This window comes from Podarcis pityusensis (genome assembly GCF_964106645.2).
Source record: "Podarcis pityusensis genome assembly, chromosome: 8".
NCBI classification, from domain to species: domain Eukaryota; kingdom Metazoa; phylum Chordata; class Lepidosauria; order Squamata; family Lacertidae; genus Podarcis; species Podarcis pityusensis.
In genome coordinates, this window is record NC_138033.1 from 28884566 (window position 1) to 28904480 (window position 19915).

A 19915-nucleotide genomic window follows, 5' to 3' on the forward strand; every position below is an offset into this window, starting at 1 on the left:
TGGAGAGCAATTGCGTATGCGTGTCAACACTGAGCTAGAAAGACTGTTACCCTGACTGTGTAGAAGGCAGTTTTCTATATTCCTAGAATCAAACCACATCATATATTTAAGCAGTCTTATACCACTCAGTAATGTCTACCCTGACTGGCAGCAGGACTCTAGTTCTACCTGGGGAGGCTGAGGGTTGAACCTGGGATACTTTACCACTGACCTATTATAGCACTCCCCCAAACAGAGAATACAAAGTCATAAAAACAGTCCATCTAGCTCAGTATTGTTGACTAACTGGCAGTGGCTCTATAACGCTTCAGGGGATTGAACCTGGATTTTAGGTGTCCCCCACTCCCACCCCTGGTTTATATTGTATTTATTTATTTTAATGATTTCTTACCTGCCCTTCACCACAAGGTCCCAGGACAAGCTGCAGCTGTGTTAAAATCCAAATAGAATATTAAAATCCAATGAAATGACGTAAATCAAACCAAATAATGTACATCAGACAACAGAGGAAGTAGTTGGTTTTGGTGTTTTTAAACGTTTGGATTGTATTTCGTATTTTTAATAAGTTCCAGATAACTTAATTGTTTAATACGTTATGGAGGGCAATGTAATAAATACTTCCCACCCACCCCCACATCTGCATGAAAATGAACAAATGCTGCATCGATATCATTCACTTTTGCTTTCCCCCTCAAAAGTACCGGTACCCAAACCGTTTTGGGTAAATGATAGTGGCGCAGTGAAGATAATATTGACTTGAAGCAATACCTGGTGGCCAAAGGAGGCTGGGCCTAGGGCTCTGCCATGAAAGGTTTTCTGTGTCCGCTCTCCTGCTGGGCCTTAACTTTATTCTGCCTTTCCATTTCCATTTCCAGGGACTGGAAATTGCACTCTCCCCAGATCTGTTTCTCTTCACCATCTGAAACCAGCCAATCTGCCTTTTGAACTTCTAACCAAGAGTCTCCAGGGCAGAAACGAAACACAGCAGGCAGGAGCCACAGGCAGGTGGCCATTGAGCCTTTGGCGGGGGTGGCTCTTCCCTCTGAGGTGCCCCTTTTGCCTCCCCTGCCCCCCTCCCACCGCCTCCATTCCTGTCAGTCGAGGCAGCAGAATTTACCTAGCGTGTGAGAGGAACAAAGCATGTGGGGCCGGGGCTATGGTGGCCCATAGCCAATCACAACACAGGTTGTGAGCACGTGCAGTGCTGCTTCTTACCTGCGCAGCAAGTTCTCAGGAGGAGGCAGGCAGCCTTCTTGCTGCCCTCAGAGGAGCCTGCAGGGCTGCCAGTAGCAATACCCTGGCTTGCTTTTGAGAACAGTTGCCATCATCATCAACAACAACATCATTGAGAGCATTAAATAGGAGTAAACACCATTGAACTCAACAGGACTTCTAAGTAGACTTGGTTAGGGCTATAAGTAGCATTAAATAGGTACATTTATGAAAAATTATGCCTTTATGATTTATTAAAATAGTTATAGACTGCCCCTCATACAAAATAACAGGGCAGCATACAACAAAAATTTACAGAAAGTTTAAACTACCATTAAAAACAATACAGAATATTCATTAAACGACTGGGTCATCATATCAGTTTAAACCACTGGCTATTAATTAATGGCCGCTATATAGAACCTCCGGGGGGACGCGGGTGGCGCTGTGGGTAAAACCTCAGCGCCTAGGACTTGCCGATCGCATGGTTGGCGGTTCGAATCCCCGCGGCGGGGTGCGCTCCCGTCGTTCGGTCCCAGCGCCTGCCAACCTAGCAGTTCGAAAGCACCTCCGGGTGCAAGTAGATAAATAGGGACCGCTTACCAGCGGGAAGGTAAACGGCGTTCCGTGTGCTGCGCTGGCTCGCCAGATGCAGCTTGTCACGCTGGCCACGTGACCCGGAAGTGTCTGCGGACAGCGCTGGCTCCCGGCCTATAGAGTGAGATGAGCGCACAACCCTAGAGTCTTGCAAGACTGGCCCGTACGGGCAGGGGTACCTTTACCTTTACCAATATAGAACCTCCAGGTTCAGAGGCAATAGATCTCAAAATGCCAGCTACTGAGGATCAAGCTGTGGTGGAGGGTTGTTACCTTATTTATTTATTTATAGTTTAAATAATTTGTTAGTCACATAATGCAGGACAGTCTATGGTTTAAAAACATACAAAATAATTTGTTTCATGTCTTCCTTTGAGCTTATTGGGCAGATTGTTGGACTGGATCCTGGCCTTTCAGCTGAGTTCCATTTGCAAAACAGCAGAAAGAAAAAAGAAAAAATTCCACGCATACAACCAGAGAATGGCTGAGAAACATTTGGTGTATTATCCTTGCTTATGAATAAAATAACGTACTATAAACATTGACTTGGTTCAATCGGTAAGGAAGGCTTCAGAGATTTGGCAGCTTCTCATTTTATATTGGAGTAAGATTAAACGGGTTTCAGGATGTAAGACAAGTAGTGTTGTTTATGATTTGGTGCTCTTTAAATATTGACTGGAATTGGTTTTGGTCTATGTTGTTTATCATTTGACTTACTGTTCTTTTCTATTCAGTTAAGAACTTTAGAATGAAATATGACAGCAGTATAACCTTGGTGGTTCTTTCTTACAGTTTTAATATACAGTTAGACATTGTTTGTTTATTTTTAAAATAATATGTATTTCTCTGTGTGTGCGTGCGTATGCACCCACCCACCCTCCCACATTTTTAAAGACAACTCAATAAAGATTTTGACTTGAAAAATCCTCCCAACCTCAAAAAGATGTTGTTTTGCCAGAGAAACATAATGGCTCAAATGTTTGCAGAAAGCGGAGCAGCCATCAAAGCAAGGCGGTTAAGAAAAATGTGGAGGAACTTTCCGTGGGTCACCCAACCCTCCTAGACCCATAATTCTTTAAGCCTGTTGCACTGGAAACAACTAGCGAAACAACGCAGGGAATGCTGTCTGGATTAATCAGGTATTATGTATGTTTAAATGAGAAGGATCAACCCAGCAAATATTCCAGCAAAAATATCAAGTTTGGACACATCCATATGGGAGGAAGAAAGTGGACAGCTAATTAATATTTGATATGTGGAGAAAGGCGGAAACCCAGAGCCAGCCAAGCTGGAGAATAATACGACTTTATTGATTTTGGATTACTCACCCGGGACGGATAAAATTAAACCTGAGGTTCCTAAGGGATATAGAGAAACATCCACTGCAGAAGAAAGCATTCTTCTTTGGCTCCAAAGTGCACACCCCAAGTTGTGAATTGATGCTTGCTCAGACCTTGTGTCTGAACAAACAGGAGGAGGCATAAATCAGCAGAGATGGTCGTTCCTGACTCAGAGCTGTTCCAAAGGTTGCTTGGGGTCCAAGCTGGAAGAATGCAAATTGTTCCTGGGATTTAGGATTATTGTTATTATTATGAAATAAATCCTCGGTGCCTGCCCAGAATTAATATGGGAAAGCTGGAACTGGTGCCTTGATCCTCAGCCTGACCTGGGATAATATTTCTTATTCTGCTCAGAGTCTTACATCAGAAACACAAGATCAGGAGGGCTACTCACTTGAATGGTTAGATTAATCAACTAACGCTGTCATGAGGGCAGGGTTCAATTTGAATTGGTGAAGTCAGGTTTTGAACCAGGGCGTGGGGAAGAGTGCAGGTTCATTTCTATTTCTTATATTTTTAGCTCAACGCCCACATTTTGACCAGACAGGTGGCAGGAAGGGAAGGGGTTAAGCAGCTTTTCTGCTTCCCCACCACTGATTTTCAGTAAAAGGAAATCATGATTGACCTCATTCATGTCTCACTGTACCATTCAGACACCAATTCCTGCTTCATCTGTCTGCCTAAATTCCACCACCCGAAGCAGCCTGCACCACCTTGCTCCATGGTAGGGCCAGCTCACTTCATGGAGGCATGGAGAGAAGCCTGATCACCTGCTGTGTGGGGATCAAACTGATGTTTAAAGCACAGAAGGCAGAGTGTTAAGGAAACTTAGCAACCCTAGAAAAGACCAGCTTCTGCTCTAGACTCCCTGTTCACTTCATCCATTATTCAAGACTCAACTAGGGACTTTTGGGCACTGCTCCAACCAACTCCTATTTCCACAAGGACAGAGGAGGGTCAGATCTTCCCTCTGGTCCCATGTCTCAATCTACACTCAGAGCTACCAAGCAAGGGTGCGGTTAACAGGGGTTGGTTAGTTGCAGGATAAGGGAAGCCATTCCAAGACCTTCATTGTTTGACACACGGGAAGGACCTTTGGCCAAAACTACTGGATGTTTTGTCTATGGCTCCCTCCCTTCCCACCCAACTGGGTCACTGGATAAACAACCTTTGAGCGTTTCAGATTTCGACAGAAAATAAGCTGAGGCCTACAGGGACAAAGCAAAATAATAAAGTGCCAACCCGATTGTTCGTTTTAAAGCAATTTGACAGAGCTTGGAGGTTTAGCCAACTCTTAACCTACCAAAAAAAATAAATAAATGTGTATATTCTTTCCTAAGAATTCTTTTCTTTCAATTTTTGCAGATTGAAAGTTAAGCAGTTGTAGGCTTCCCCCCCTGCCGCCACCCCATGACAAAATAATCCAAATTTCACACACATTTACACTTGGCCTGCTTTAATTCAGATTATTGCTGCATCACAGTGCAATAGCTGCATAATGGCTTGCTTTTCTCACTATAATTCAAGATTGCTTTACCCCATATGTGCCCACACAGCCACTTTGATCTGTGGACTTGGCACTGTTACAGGCACCACATTATGTGTGTTCTGCAGTTGTAAGTAATTGATGTTTTAGAGTGGCAGCACCTGCACTTTGGTACTCCCTGCCTGTTGAAATCTGGCAGGCATCTTCGCTGTACTCTTTTCAGCACCTGCTTAAAACATTTGGGGAGGGGCTATCCAGACACATAGATGTTGGTGTGTTTTAATCTCTTACTGTTAATTTTAATTTTCATTATTTTTATTACTTGCCTTTAATGGTTTTTTATTGGCAATTTTAATATTTCTTATAAACCCCTTAGAAGTTTTGTTACAATCAAGAGTTACATTAATTTTGTTAAATAAAAATAAATAAGGTGATGGGAAGTCTGCAAGTTTTTCTCAAGTTAATCAGAGAACTACAGCTTTCTTCAGCTTAGGTGGTCAGAGCATGATGCTACTTAATGCCAGGATTGAAGGTTCAAGGCCTGTTCTGCCACTTAGAGTGAGGGAATTAGCTCAATTGGGTGAACACATCCTTATGATCACTGCATTCACCATTGACAGTTGATATGTTTGACTCTGGACTGTATCCTGACTACTGGACTTCAGATTTGGCCTACTTGGGTTGGCCCTGGACTGCATTTCCTAGATTTTGGACTTTGCATACTGACTTGCGGCCAGGTATCTCAGGGGTTCAGGATACGGGGGAAACACGCAGCAGTAGGCTTCCTTCACATCCTAGTATGGACACTGGTCTGCAGACAAAGAAAAGCAATACTGATTGCTGGGTGAAAGGGATGGAGCAGAAAACTGCATGACCCATAGAAACAAAAGACCTTAAGCTCTCCTGGATCAGGCCAATGGCCCATCTATTTCAGCATTCTGTTCTCATAGTGGTCAACAAGATGTCCATGGGGCGTTCGTAAGCAGGACCTGAGTGCAACAGCCATCTTCCCATTGCAGCTCTAAGCAAGTGAAGACCAAAGCATTTGGAGGACATCATGTTGGGGGAGGCTCTGGGATCTTAGAATTTGAGGCTTGCTGCATCTGCCGAGTAGATACCCATGATTTCAGTACTTGGTTGCAGTCATAGAATTGTAGAATTGAGGGTCATCAAGTCCAACCCCCTGCAATGCAGGAAATCTCAGCACACGGTCCCCATCCAATTTGAAGCCATTCTGGACCCTGCTTAGCTTTGCAAATGCACTAGCAGTTTTATTGCTGCACCATTAGAAGAACAAGGAAGTCTGCTCCTTCTGTGGCCCAAACCCTGGCAGGTGGGTCCCTGTTCCCCCTTTCTCTCCCATGTTCCCAACCCCCCAGCACAGTACCTGTCTGGAAAGTATAACTGTGTATTGCAGTGTCTCTGTCCCAGCATCACTGGGAACTGGGCAAAGGGTTGTAGCACAGTTTGAGAACATCTTTTCTGCAAACAGAAGTTCCTTGTTCAATTCCTGGCACCTCCTGGTAGGGCTAGGAAAGATTCCCTGTCTGAAACCCTGGAGAGCTGCTGGCAGTCAGTGCAGGCAGTAGTGAGCTAGATAGGCCAATAGTCTGATTCATTATAAAGGTGGCTTCCTATGTTCCTGGTCAGCATAAGCAAACCCCAGCAGCAACACTGTGTAAACATGTCATGGTTATGGACAGCTGCTACCTCCACCATAACAAGACAGAGTTGGCAGCCCAGGACTGACCTGCTGGGAGCCTGAAGGGCCCTGCCCTGCTTCTCTCCATCTGGCTTGGGGCGGGGCCTGACAGGCTCCATAAAGGACTGCTGCTGCCACCGCTGCTGGGCAGAGAGGGCTCCGTTTTTGTTTTTGTTTTGTTTTTGTTTTTAAATTGCTTTTATTCTTTATCTATGTTATTTTAAATTGTGATTGATATTAATGCTGTATTCGTTTTAGATTTTATGAATAATGTGGAAATTGATTTCTATTTGGTTGTGTGCTTTTTAATGTGTTTTATTTATTGTTTATGACTTTTGTTATGTTGGTAATGATGTGAATCTTGTCATTTTGTAAGCCGCCTTGAGAATTGTTTTAACTATGGAAAGGCGGCATACAAATAAAATGATGATGATGATGATGATACACTTGTGACATTTGACTGTCAAAAGTCTCAAAAAAGGACTCAGTTAAACTTCCTTTCCATTCCTTTCATTCTAAAGTGTCTGGGTTGTTTGTTTGTTTGTTTGTTTGCCTGGCAGCTGACATGGATTGAAGTAGTCCATTTATCAATGGAGAGCCTACTCTTGTGCTCATCGCTGGCGTATGTTTTACCGGCTTTTGCCAGGAGTTACTCACAGGGTTGTTGTGCATCCAGCCCGGAAGCATCGCACCGATGGGTATGGGCCAAATGAAATGTTACACAAGAATCATGTGAAGAGTCTCCAGAAAGGGTGTGTGCGTGTCTTTATGAAAAGCATCTGTAGGAGGCACCCAGTTTCAAAGGGAGGCACAGCCGCAGAGTGGGGCTTCTTCAACCCTTTCCCTGCCTGCTGCTTTTCTTCTGAAAAGTGGCTCCCTCCACAGCTGCTCTTCCACCTGGGAGATAAAGGATACAGATTAATGAGCCCGTCCCCCGTGGTGTTTCCCTACCAAAGTGGCCACCAAACAGACTTTGTGATATGGTCCTGGAGCCTTCTATTTCTTGGGAAGAAAAAAGGCAGAAGTTCTTCTGAACATCCCTAAAGCATTTCAGTGTCTGTCACCCTCGTGCCCTCCAGATGCTGGCTGGAGCTGATGGGAAATGTTGCCCAAAACATTTAGAGGGCACCAGCTTGACAAAAGCGTCTCTTGATTGTCACGTTGATCTGCTCAGATGGCTCTGTCACACAATGTCCTGTGCTGAACCCAAAATCCCACCAGAAAAACTTTCCTCTTTTTGCAAAAGCCATCGTGACCCTATACAGGAAGGAAGCATGTGCCGGCATTGCAGTGATCAAGGAAGGAAAGGGCTGAAGCACTATTTCCTACGTCAGCAGCCTGCTTCATGGATGTGACATTTTAAAAACAGAATCAAATGAGAACCTTCTTTGTAAATTGAAAATTCCTTGCCAAACAGCTGCCTTCCCCGTCTGGGTGAGCTAAGTCTCTTTGGCCTCCATTCAAACCCAGGGTGTACTCAGAGATGCCTAACTTCTTCACTGCCCAGTGGAGCCAAGCAATAGCTCTGAATCCCAACAAATGGGGCCTGCTGCAGCAAAATGTTGCAGTATACGCCCAACTACCAAGACAACATTGTGGGACCTGTGGCTCTTTAGTTTTGCTGGATTTCATCTCCCAGCCCCAGCCAACATGGCCAATGGTCAGAGATGATGGATGCTGTAGGCATACATTTAAAGCACCTCACAAAGAATCCTGGGAGCTGTATTTTGTTAAGGGTGTTGGGGATTTTAGCTCTGTGGGGGATAAACTATAGTTCCCAGAATCTGGGGGTGTGCACAAAAATGTGCTTTAAATGTATAGTGTGTTGTGTGCAGCCATATTCTAGCAACATTTGGAAGACCACAGGCTCCCTAAACGTGCCCCAAGAGAGGAGCTCCTGTTCAGGTTTCAAGATTCAAATTAATTTGGAAGTGGAGCCTTGTCATCCCATTCAGGTTTGGAGGGTGGTGTCAGAGTTTCAGGAGCAAAGAAAGGGAAAAGGGATAACCTTTACTTCCCCCCACCCTCTGGACTTTCCTTGCTTTGCTTAATAGCCCTAGCGGACTTTCAGATTAGTCTTTCTCTTGCAGTCTTTGGCTCAGCTGCCATCCACCCTGTGGACCTCACAGGTGCTTCTTGGGCTGCTTTTGTTTTAATTACAAACTTAACATACTTCTAGGGAGTCTCCAGAACTCCCTAAAAGTGGGATATGACATTCATTTAATTTTAAGTGACTGTTTTCCATCCAAAACTAAAAGGCAGTCAACTACCTGAGTCAGCTATTAGAGGGAATATGACTGCAATGGCTTTATGGGACCTCAATTACTTGCTGGAAAGCAACAGAATGAAAGGATTATTGTTGCTTTTGGGGCTTACCAGAAGCATCTGGTTGGCCACTGGTTGAAACAAAATGCTGGACTAGATGGACCTTTGATCTGATCCAGCAATAAGGCACTTCTTCTCTTCTTAAGCTCATCTAAGAAAGCAGTCATGGCCACCCATATAGTAGGATCAGTCAACTAAGGCAGGCCCCTATATCAACCTCTTCTATTCTTAGCATTTAAATGAGATTGCAGGGTTGGACCAGGCTGTTTTGCTGCTTGAGGCAAAACTGCAGCTCCCTTGGCTGCCAAAGTCACCCCCTGCCACATGGGAATGGGGGGGGGGAAGGTTTTGTCAGGTATAAATAGAAGATTCCTGTATTTAACCAGCAGTCTCTCCCTAACTCATGTACAGTCAACATTTCATCAGGCTGCAGCAGAGGAGGGAAAGGTTGAGACCAACAGTTTTTGTTGCTTCCTTTCCTGGAACTTGCTTATCCTAGCTGGTCATTAGAACAACCAGTAACTAAGAACCTGAACGTGCAATTGATGGGCACGTCATCTCATGAAGCCATCTTTGAACTGGGGACTCCATTCAGAGAAATTTATTGTGGAAGTCAATGTTGTGCTATGGTGAATGTGTGGAATTCAGTGTCAGGCAGTGCTGGATTAAACCCTGCGGAGGCCCCATGGCAGTTGAAATCTCAAGGGGGGTGGGGCGGAGCTCGCAAATTATCTCCTAATACATTTTTGATTTTACCAACCAACAATTTTAATAAACCAATTTTATTTCAAGATCAAATCAATCTTATTTTGATCTGTTGTTGCAAGCCCCCGTGTTAAGTCGTGGGTTGACATAGCAGCCGGCACAGCGATTTCTTCAAGTAGCTCTTTATTATGGTAAGCTGGAATAGAACTGACTGCGAACAGCTCAGCCGGCCTGTATTTATAGGCAGCCGGCTGTCAACATTGTAACCACAACAGCCCAGAGTTCCCGCCTAAAATAACTGGTGCGGACCTGAGTGAAAACTATCTACAGACCTGAGTGAAAACTATATACAGTATCCCCCTGTTGGCCCAGGGTGAAACTACACTACATAACACCCCTCCCCACCGAGATAAGGCGTTAGTTACAATCGTAATGGTTTCCTTATATACAGCACTACGCGTAATGGTTCAATTAGGCACAAAAGCATATCGGTTACATTTCCCATACTTAGACCAACAGTGATACCTGTCCAACAACATAGTCCTTTAAATAAGTTGGGCGCTTGGAAACTCTGCCAGACCGCCGGGGACTGGTAGCCAAGTCCGGAGGGCCACACAGTTCTCGCTGAGGCTGTGGTGCGACCCTAGGTGGCGTTGGAACCAACTCCCCTGGATCCGCTGCTGTGGGTGGAGCCTCCGCAAGTGGAGTGGTCTGAGTCTGTTCTGAAACGGCTTGGTTCGGCTCCACGCTGGCAGTTTGCGAGGGAGGTGTAGGTGGGGCCTCGCCATCTGTACGTGTCTCTTCTGGAGCCGCAAGCGCAGTTGGGGGCACCTCGGTAGTGTCCAAGTCCCCAACCCTGCGTCTAAGCTGGTCTATGTGCCGTCGCCACAAGCGTCCGTCTTCGAGTGCCACCTGGTACGAGCGAGGTCCAGTGACTCCCACTACTGTGGCTGGCACCCAAGGGATGTCCCCCACATAGTTCCGGGCAAAGACCTGGTTTCCTGGGACAAATGACCGTGGTGCGTTGGCACAGCCTGGGGGTTCAGCCACGGCAAAGTCTGGGTGTAGCCGGTCGAGCGGTGACCTGAGGCGGCGGCCCATAAGCAGTTCAGCAGGACTCCTCCCTGTGGCCGCATGAGGGGTGATGTGTTGCACGAACAAGTATTCGGCGACCCACTCATGCCAGTCTCCCCGGTCCAGGCGCGCCAGTGCCTCTTTTGTCGAGCGCACCATTCTTTCCGCTTGCCCGTTGCTGGATGGATGAAAGGGTGCCGTTAGGGCATGGCGGATGCCCAGTCCCAAAAGATACCGCTCAAACGTGCCTGACGTGAACTGCGGTCCGTTGTCAGAGACAAGGACATCAGGACACCCATGCGTTGCAAACAGGCCTCGCAGCACCCGGATGACAGCTTCGGTAGTGGTGGAGGGCATCAGGGCGACCTCCAGCCATTTGGAATAGGCGTCCACCACTACCATAAAGGTCCGGCTGTGAAAGGGGCCAGCCAGATCGATGTGCACCCTCGACCAGGGTGTCTTTGGCGTCTCCCAGGTGTGTCCCTTAGCTGCCGGTGGTGCAGGCCTCGACTCCTGGCACGCTTGACAGGCGGACACCCAGGCAGTGATGGCATCGTCCATATTAGGCCACCAGACGTAACACCGAGCCAACGCCTTCATTTTGACAATTCCCGGGTGGCCAACGTGCAGAGCCTCCAGGACGCGCTGACGGAGTCCCTGGGGAATCACGACGCGGTCTCCCCACAGCAGACAGCCGCGATGAGCTGAGAGTTCCTGTTGTCTGGTTGCGAAGGGCTGGAACTCCGATGCAAAAGGCCCTTGTGGCCACCCCCTCCACACCCAGTTGAGCACCCGGCTGATGGTGCGATCCTGGGCAGATGCGGAGGCCACAGTGGCAGCCGATACAGGCGCTGCCGGAAGATCCTCAATCAGAAGGAGCGATGAAGCTGGAGCCGGGTCTTCCACAAATGCTGGAAGAGGGCAACGGCTGAGGGCGTCGGCATGGCCCATCGATTTCCCCGGGCGATGGATGAGCCGGTAGTGGTAGGCAGCCAGGAAAACAGTCCAGCGCAGCATGCGTGGTGAGAGGACCGGTGGAGTTGGACGATCACCGGCGAGGAGGCCCAGGAGTGGCTTGTGGTCAGTGATGAGGTCAAAAGTCCTGCCATAGAGGTATTCATGGAACCTCTTCACTCCAGCCACAAGTGCCAACGCCTCCTTGTCGAGCTGGCTGTAATTCCGTTCCGTCGGAGATAGAGTCCTGGAAAAGTAGGCGAGCGGTGCTTCTCTTCCATCTGGAAAACGGTGACTAAGGACAGCACCGATGCCAAAAGGTGAGGCGTCGCAGGCAAGGACCAGCGGCCTGGATTCACTGTACTGTACCAGCACACTGTCTGAAGAAAGGAGAGCCTTGACCGCGTTGAAGGCCGCCGTCTCCCGATGACCCCAGGCCCAAGGCGTCTTAGTGCTAAGGAGTCGGTGAAGAGGCTCAGCCACTGTGGCTTTGTGGGGCAGGAACATGTTATAAAAGTTCAGCAGCCCCAGGAATGCCTGCAACTCCGTTTTGTTCTTTGGGGTGGGGGCCTGCTGGATAGCGCGGATCTTGGAAGTGGTTGGATGAAGACCGGAGGCATCGATAAGATAGCCCAGGAACTCTACCTGTGGAACGGCGATCTGGCACTTCTCCCTCTTTACCTTGAGCCCGGCCTCCTGGAACCTGGTCAGCACGGCACGGAGGCGCTCGAACAGCTGCTGGTGTGAGTCTGCAGACACCAAGACGTCATCAAAATATGGTACCACGCCCGGAAGCCCTTGCAGGAGACGCTCCATAAGGCTTTGGAAGATGCCAGGAGCCACACTCACCCCGAACTGCAACCGGCGGCAACGGAATGCCCCCCGGTGGGTGACGATCGTCTGGGCTTCAGCAGTGGCATCATCGACTGGCAGCTGTTGATAGGCTTGGGCAAGGTCCAGCTTAGCGAAGACCTTACCCTCACCCAGGGAATGCAGCAGGTGTTGGACAACAGGAACCGGATAAGCGTGCTGCTGAAGTGCCTTGTTGATCGTGCACTTGTAGTCAGCGCAGATTCTCACCGACCCATCTGGCTTGACAGGCGTGACGATGGGGGTTTCCCACTTTGCGTGGTCAACCGGCTCCAAAACTCCTTGGGCGATCAGTTTGTCCAGTTGTTCGTCCACCTTAGCCTTGAGAGCAAAGGGAACCCGGCGTGGCTTTAGCTTGATGGGGGCGACTTGTGGATCAAGGCTAAAGGAGATGGGCGTACCTGTATATTGGCCCAAGGTGCCGTCAAAAACCTCGGCAAAGTCTTTGACCAGACCCTCAGTCTCTGCGTTAGAGATGCAGTTGATGCCGGAGACTTCCAGGCCGAGGGCATCAAACCAGTCTAGCCCTAGGAGGCTTGGCCGCTGACCTTCGACCACCACCAACCGGAGCAGGCCCGAAAAATCCTTGAAGGCGATCCGGAACCGGCCAACGCCTACCACGGGAATGTCGTTTCCCTGGTAGTCTCTCAGGTGTACGCGGTGAGAGTCAAGTTGCCTTTTGGACACTCTGGGTACCAGTCTTTTGATGGTGCTCCATGACACGATGGACAGGGCAGACCCGGTGTCGATCTCCATGTCACATGGAGCTCCTTCAATGAGCACCGTGACGTTCAGCTTGCGTCGCGTAGGCGAGTCGGTTTGGCCAATCGTGGTTCCAGACGGGCAGCGGCAGTTGGTGAGAGCGAAACAACTTTCCTTGGCAGACTGGAGTGAAGACTTGGACTTGCGAGTCGATGAAGGGGGGGTGTCAGACGGAGCCGATCGGCAGACCTTAGCGATGTGGCCCCTTCTGGAACACTTCCTACAGATGGTGTCTCTGAATCGACACTTGGCACGGGAATGGTTGCCTCCGCAGCCAGCACATTCCGGTTGGCCCTTGGACTTCTGTTGGAACTTCCTGCGCTCCCGCTTTGTCTGGTGCACGTCATCGTCTTCACTGGAGGATGCCTCCTCACTGCTGTCCTCTTCATGATGCACCGGAACTGGCTCCCTAGCAAGACGCGGGCTGCTGGACTTGCGGATCTCCTGGGCGGAGCGTTCAGCAGCTTCTGAGGCCACAGCTTCCTCAATGGCTTTCTGTAGCGTGAGGTCTGGCTTGGCTAGGAGGCGCCGTTGCAGATGGATGTCCCGGACCCCGCAGACGATTCGATCCATCAGGGCATCGTCTAAGTCTCGGAACTCACAGTGCATTGCAGCCTGTCGCAGGGCGGTGGTGTAGTTGTTGATTGACTCCCCCTCTACCTGGTTCCGGTGGTAGAACGCATGGCGGGCAGCAATCTTGGACGGCTTTGGTGCGTAGTGGTTGCGGAGCTTCTCTTGGATCGTGTCCCATGGTGTTGCCTGGACTGCTTCAGGCGCAACCAACGCTCGGGCCGTCTCAAACACCTCAGGCCCACAGAGGCTGAGGAATAGGCCCCGCTTCCGATCCTTTGATACTGCTGTCAGCTCGTTGGCTTGGAGGTAGCAGTCGAACCGAGCGAGGTAGGAGTCCCATGATTCAGAGGCTGGCGCAAACGGCGGTAGAGGCACAAGTGAAGCCATGATTCCGATGCCGGCGTGAAGGGCGATGGATGGAACACAGTGCTCTAGCCAGAACAGTCAGCTCTGAATTGGTTCTGCCCAGTGATTTCGCTCAGTGATTTCGCTCTGTGATTCAGCTCAGTGATTCAGCTTAGTTCAGAGGCTGGCCGCATCTGGCTGTGCTCTGATGTCCATGTATCCCACCTTCGTCGCCAGTGTTAAGTCGTGGGTTGACATAGCAGCCGGCACAGCGATTTCTTCAAGTAGCTCTTTATTATGGTAAGCTGGAATAGAACTGACTGCGAACAGCTCAGCCGGCCTGTATTTATAGGCAGCCGGCTGTCAACATTGTAACCACAACAGCCCAGAGTTCCCGCCTAAAATAACTGGTGCGGACCTGAGTGAAAACTATCTACAGACCTGAGTGAAAACTATATACAGTATCCCCCTGTTGGCCCAGGGTGAAACTACACTACATAACACCCCTGAAAGGCATGGGGCCCATAGGCCGGTGCCTACTCTGCCTATTTGATAATCTGGCACTGTTGACATTTTCGTGTTATGTACCAGTGCAAGCATTTCAGCTATTCAAATGGAATGGCCCCCTCTGCCCCTTCTGCGCATTGTTCTGGGGGTTTTCCCAAGAGCCACTGAGCCAATTTCAGGGGAAGGCAGCTCTATTGTGTAAGAATAAGGCCTTGTGCAGAGCTTGCGCTGAAGAGACTCATTAGGTGAATCCTGCCCAATGTATCTGCAACAAGCACACATTTAAAAGCATGCAGTAGCATGGCAGCCGAGCTCATTTCCTTCTGCAAAAAGTCATAGATGTATATCAAGCATTTGTGATAGAAAGGTTAGTGGCCCAACAAAACACCTGTTCAGCCACACCTTCTACAGAATGGCATTGGCTCATGCCTACTTGGCTGTTCCTCATCTAACCTCTTGCCATATGGTTTCCTGCGGTCCTCTCTGTCCATCATTTCCTGTCTGCGGTGGTTGCGGCTGGAACATTGACCTCTTTTCCCACAGCTGTTAAAATCCTTGTTTGTTGCCAGGCAGAGAGAACAACTGGGGAATGACTCAGAGGGACCTGGGTTGGTGGAAGTGAAGGGCCATTTAGTCCTGGTTGCAACAGTGGTTGCCAGCCAGATGCCTTTGGGATGCCCACAAGCTGGGCATGAAGCAACAAGCCCCTCTGCCCCCACTGTTTGACCCCACAAGCATCAGAAACGAACTAAACCCGAACCCACAATTCCATTTGGTCCTCGTGCTAACAGTCATTGGTAAAGCTATTTAAGCATGAATTTTGTCTGCAGGGCCACTCCATCTTATCTACATAAAAACAAGGTCTATCAATTTTTGGCTCCAGCTTTACTTGCAATCTTTCCATGGCAGCTGGTAATTAGAAGAAATGGTGCTGAATTTGCTTTTTCTCTCCTCCCTCCCAGTGCTTTATTTTTTTATACTGTTCTCTCTTACACACCCCTTGTTACTCATCAATCCTGATGCAGATCACCAGCAATGTATTCTGGCCTGCAAGATATAAGACAATGTCCCACTCCTTCTTTTCACCTGTTTCTACAAGTGCAGAAATGTTGTACTTGAGGGATATGATATATGGTTGGTGGGCAGAGTTTGTAGAAATGGAGAATCTGTTAAGTTCCAGATGTTGTTGGACTCCCAACTCCCATCATCCTCAGCCAGTGTGGCTGGTGATTAGTGACGATACGTGTTGTCCAACAACATTTGGAAGGTAACAGTTTCCCATCCCTGACTTAGTAGATCATTTGTTGTATATAGACCTCTCTTAGTATCACATACACTATATTTATTATTATTATTATTATTATTATTATTATTATTATTATTAGCAGTAGTATTTCCCATTTAAATTTCAATGTTCTTTACACTCATATAGTAAAAGCCACTAAAGATAGGCTTAAGATCAATAAGCACAACTATATAAATGTATTGTTGTGAGTTTTTTGGGGGGTTAGTCTGTATGATGCCTGAGTGCTTTCTAATTTCTGGGGTCCTGGATCCAGCAATGGTTAAAACCTAATGGAGGATTCCATCACTGAACTAGCCAGTCAAACCCTAAGTACTGGTTGTTAGTACGGTGGTACCTCGGTTTTCGAATGTAATCCATTCTCGAAGACTGTCTTACTTCCGAAACATTCAAAAACTGAAGCATACATTTCTGGAAGCATTTACGTCCGGAAAACTTGATACGGAAACTGTGTGGCACGTTCGGCATCTGAAAACATTCGAAAACCGAAGTAGTTACTTCCGGGTTTGCGGCATTCGAAAGCCGAAATGTTCAACTTCCAAGACGTTTGGAAACTGAGGTACCACTGTATAAAAAAGGAAGTTGCTGTGTGCCAGAGGGCAAATGGGTTTGCTCTCCTCCCTCACCTGACTGATAATGAGAAGGGCAATAGCCAGTGTGTGTGTGAACTCAGCTAGAAGCAGGAAGCAACTAGAGAAGCAGAGTCATGCTTGATTTCTGCTTGATTCCAAGGCTGTGATGATGGGAGATGCAAGACCTTTTGGAGTGTTAATGCTGTGAGCCCCTGCATCTTAGGCTCAGGTTGTATAAGTGTGTAAATAAACAATATGATAATAACACCACAGTCTCCGCTGTCCCTCATTCCAAGGAAATTGAACCCTGGGTAAGCACTTGGAACCCCTGGAATCTCACCCCACTCAGAGGTTGGGGTGGCATGTACAGTATATTTTCCCTCCAGACTGCAAGGTCATGGCTCCCTGTTTCCATCCTTTAGCCAAGGTTGCTAGACAAGAATACCCATCATCCCTGGCTGAGGCTGATGGGAGTTTATAGTCCAGTGACATCAGGTTCTCCACCCCAGTGCTAGAAATATGAGAACCAAGATTGACATTGTTACCATTTGCATTCATTCACATGATATCCCAAAATCTAAATTTGTAACAGAAATGTTCCTTTGGTTGAACAGCTCAGGCTTTGAAAAGTTTATTTTTCTTACCTTGAGTTGCCAAGAAACGGGGCCGTTGAAGCAGGGTGTAGGCTTTGATCTAACATGTTATTTCAAAATATATATATATATATAATTGTCCATGACATGGCACAGGAGAACTCAGTGAAGAAATGTGATATTTTGTAGCAGTGCAGTTGAAAGGTAACACGGAGTCTCACCTGCAAATTTCCGTGCTGTTCAGTGAAAAGGAAAGAAAGTTAGCTCGGAGAGATCTGAACTGAAAGGTCTCTGAAGGATATCACTATTAGATTTCTCCTTTTTACTGCTACGTTTTTGTTTTGTTTTGTTTGCTTAGCAGCAGGTTGGATTCACCAAAGTAATTTAGCTAATGTGAAATATGGAAGCTGGAAAAATCTGATCTTTGCAAAGTTGTATATGAAATGACCCAACGTGCACCTCTTGAACTAAATGTGTGGATCAGAATTTCAGCATGTATGCATCTATGGTATGTATAGAATTTAATCAGTATGGTGTGGTGATCAAAGTGTTGTACTAGAGCTGAGGAGAGCCAGATACAAATTCCCACTCAGCCATTAATCTCCCTTGGTGACCTTGGGTGTGTCACACTGGCTAACATACTTTACAGGACCACTGTGAGGATAAAACGGGGAGGGGGTGGGAGATGCATGCTGCCCTGAGTGGAATAAAAGTAACATAGATCCATTTTCTCCATGCACTCAAATTAAGCTGTTCCAGGTTGGGGGGAGGGGGTCACCAGTTTCAGCCTCATATACAAATCTCCAAAGTTAGAAGACTGATGTTCACACAGGCTAATCTATTTGTACAGAAGCTGTTCCAAGCCCTTAATGACTTTCCGTTGTTCAGCTGTTCTGATGAAATGTGAAGGGGGATAACAACAGGAGCGCGCGCACACACCTCTGCCCTTTTACTCCAAATTCTGCCACTTTTTAGTGATTCATTAATACCACTTGCCTTTTCAAAAGCCAAGCACTAACATTTCCCGGTTCTGGCAGCCAGACTTAGCCAGGCCTTTGGCTGTTGGCCTAGGTACACAATGAGGCTGACACAATCTGCGTCCTGTCACACGGCGTATGGCTCATTCCAGCCGGCGATTTATGGCGTGTCAGGGCGCTAGCGCAGGTGGAGCTGTTTGGTAGATAGAACATGTGCAGAGGTGTGGAGCCCCCTGGGGTTGTCTCCACAGGAGTCACACAAACCCTTCCTTTTCGAAAGAGGGGTTTCGTGGCTAATCCCGAAAGGTTCTGCAAAGGGGGCCTGGGGGTCTTGGAAAGGAGCACAGGTCCCAAGCAAAGGGGAAATGCTAACCCAGACAGAAGCTGAACACATTTCACCGGCTGCTCTTGGTATTCAGTCTTGTTACGATATGCAGTTTCCATTTCACTTTAATGAAGGTCTTACAGGAATGCCACATAGCCTCATGGGTGGAATGAAAGGTGTAGCTGGAAGAGGCCAGGGGGACATAGCTGGCTTTGCCAGGTCTCAAGCTTTGGCCCCCAAACTCTGCTTTCCATTGTTAGGACCTCCAAATGACAAGTTAAATCTGAAGGGCTCTCATTTAGGATGGTCACTTTTGCATTGCCAGAGAAGAGGAAGTGCATCACCAAATTTGCAAATGTTGGCTTATATGTACTGATGCACATTTAAAAATAATTACTATAATTTAAATAGAAATTCAATATCTCTCACCATGGAGGGGATGACATGAGGTGACCAGTCTTCAGTCTTCTATTCAGGTGATAACTGGCAACTTCAAGGCCCCTGGTCTCTCTTCTCATGGTTCTCTCTCTTTAATCAGGACTTGCAACTGGACAGCTGTTCAAACAGAGGATCATCCTCTGTGAATTAGGGCACATGGCTACCCTACCCATTCAGTATGTCTGGATTCCACAGACTGTCAAACCATGTTTGTGTGTTTGTGCAGGAAAAGCGTGACGGATCTCAGGCCCGGGGCAAAATGTGGCCATCTAGACCTCCTGATCTGACCCAAGTTGTGCTTCTCACCAGGTCACCCTTCAGACTCATGCATAGATCAGAATGTAGATCTGCAGATTAAGCTGCATAATTGATTAATGGATCCACACATGTGTGTGGACTGCACTTACAAGGAGGTCTGAGGGCTACCTCTTCAACATTTTACAGATGATTACAGTAGTTAGTACTTCCTCTGTAGTAATGGGGATAGGGCAGGGGTAGGCAACCTAAAGCCCGTGGGACAGATGCGGCCCAATTGCCTTCTCAATCCAGCCTGCAGATGGTCCGGGAATCAGCGTGTTTTTACATGAGTAGAATGTGTCCTTTTATTTAAAATGCATCTCTGGATTATTTGTGGGGCATAGGAATTCGTTCATTTTTTTCTCTCCAAAATGTAGTCCGGCCCACCACATGGTCTGAGGGATGGTGGACTGGCCCATGGCTGAAAAAGGTTGATGATCCCTGGGTTAGGGTTTTAAAATGCTCCCAGGAAACAACTGTATGACATAATGTGCAGTCGCTTCCTGGGGAATTGCATGTGGGGGAGGAAGGGGCAGGGGAGGGTGCCTGCTCTTTGCCTTGAGAGTCTGTGACAGTGAGAAAGAGCTGAGAACTGTATTGCAACATTCAGAGACATAGAAAATCCAAATCCAATTGACACATAGTTTCCATATTATTCTAGGAAGTATGGATCAGGGAGCTTATCTCAGAATTCATAAAGATCAAATCTGTTAAGCATCTTTATTTGGTTGATCTCAAAATTCATGGCTTGGGGCCAGATTTCAACCACAGACTTTACAACTCATGCTCTATGAAGATGGTTGTCCCGTGTTTGTCCCCAGCATCTACTGCTCAAAGAAATGCTGCCCCCAGATGTGGAGGTTTCATGCTCCTGAATCATCCCTTGGGATTCTAGCAGTTATAAAAGACATTTGGAAGCAAGCACATCTGATTCTCAGCTGCCTAGGCACCCTTCCTC

General features: G+C 47.5%; 1 long non-coding RNA gene across 1 annotated transcript in view; it reads right to left on the reverse strand.

Annotated features, from left to right (window-relative positions):
- LOC308483991 overlaps nucleotides 1–1426 on the reverse strand; it is a 66124-nt gene extending 64698 nt beyond the window's left edge. The window contains exons 1-2 of the long non-coding RNA XR_013989853.1: nucleotides 769–1426; nucleotides 392–427 (exon numbers count right to left, since the gene is read on the reverse strand). This is a non-coding gene — a long non-coding RNA (uncharacterized lncRNA). The remainder of the gene's footprint in view (nucleotides 1–391; nucleotides 428–768) is intronic.
- Nucleotides 1427–19915: the final 18489 nt, after the last annotated feature.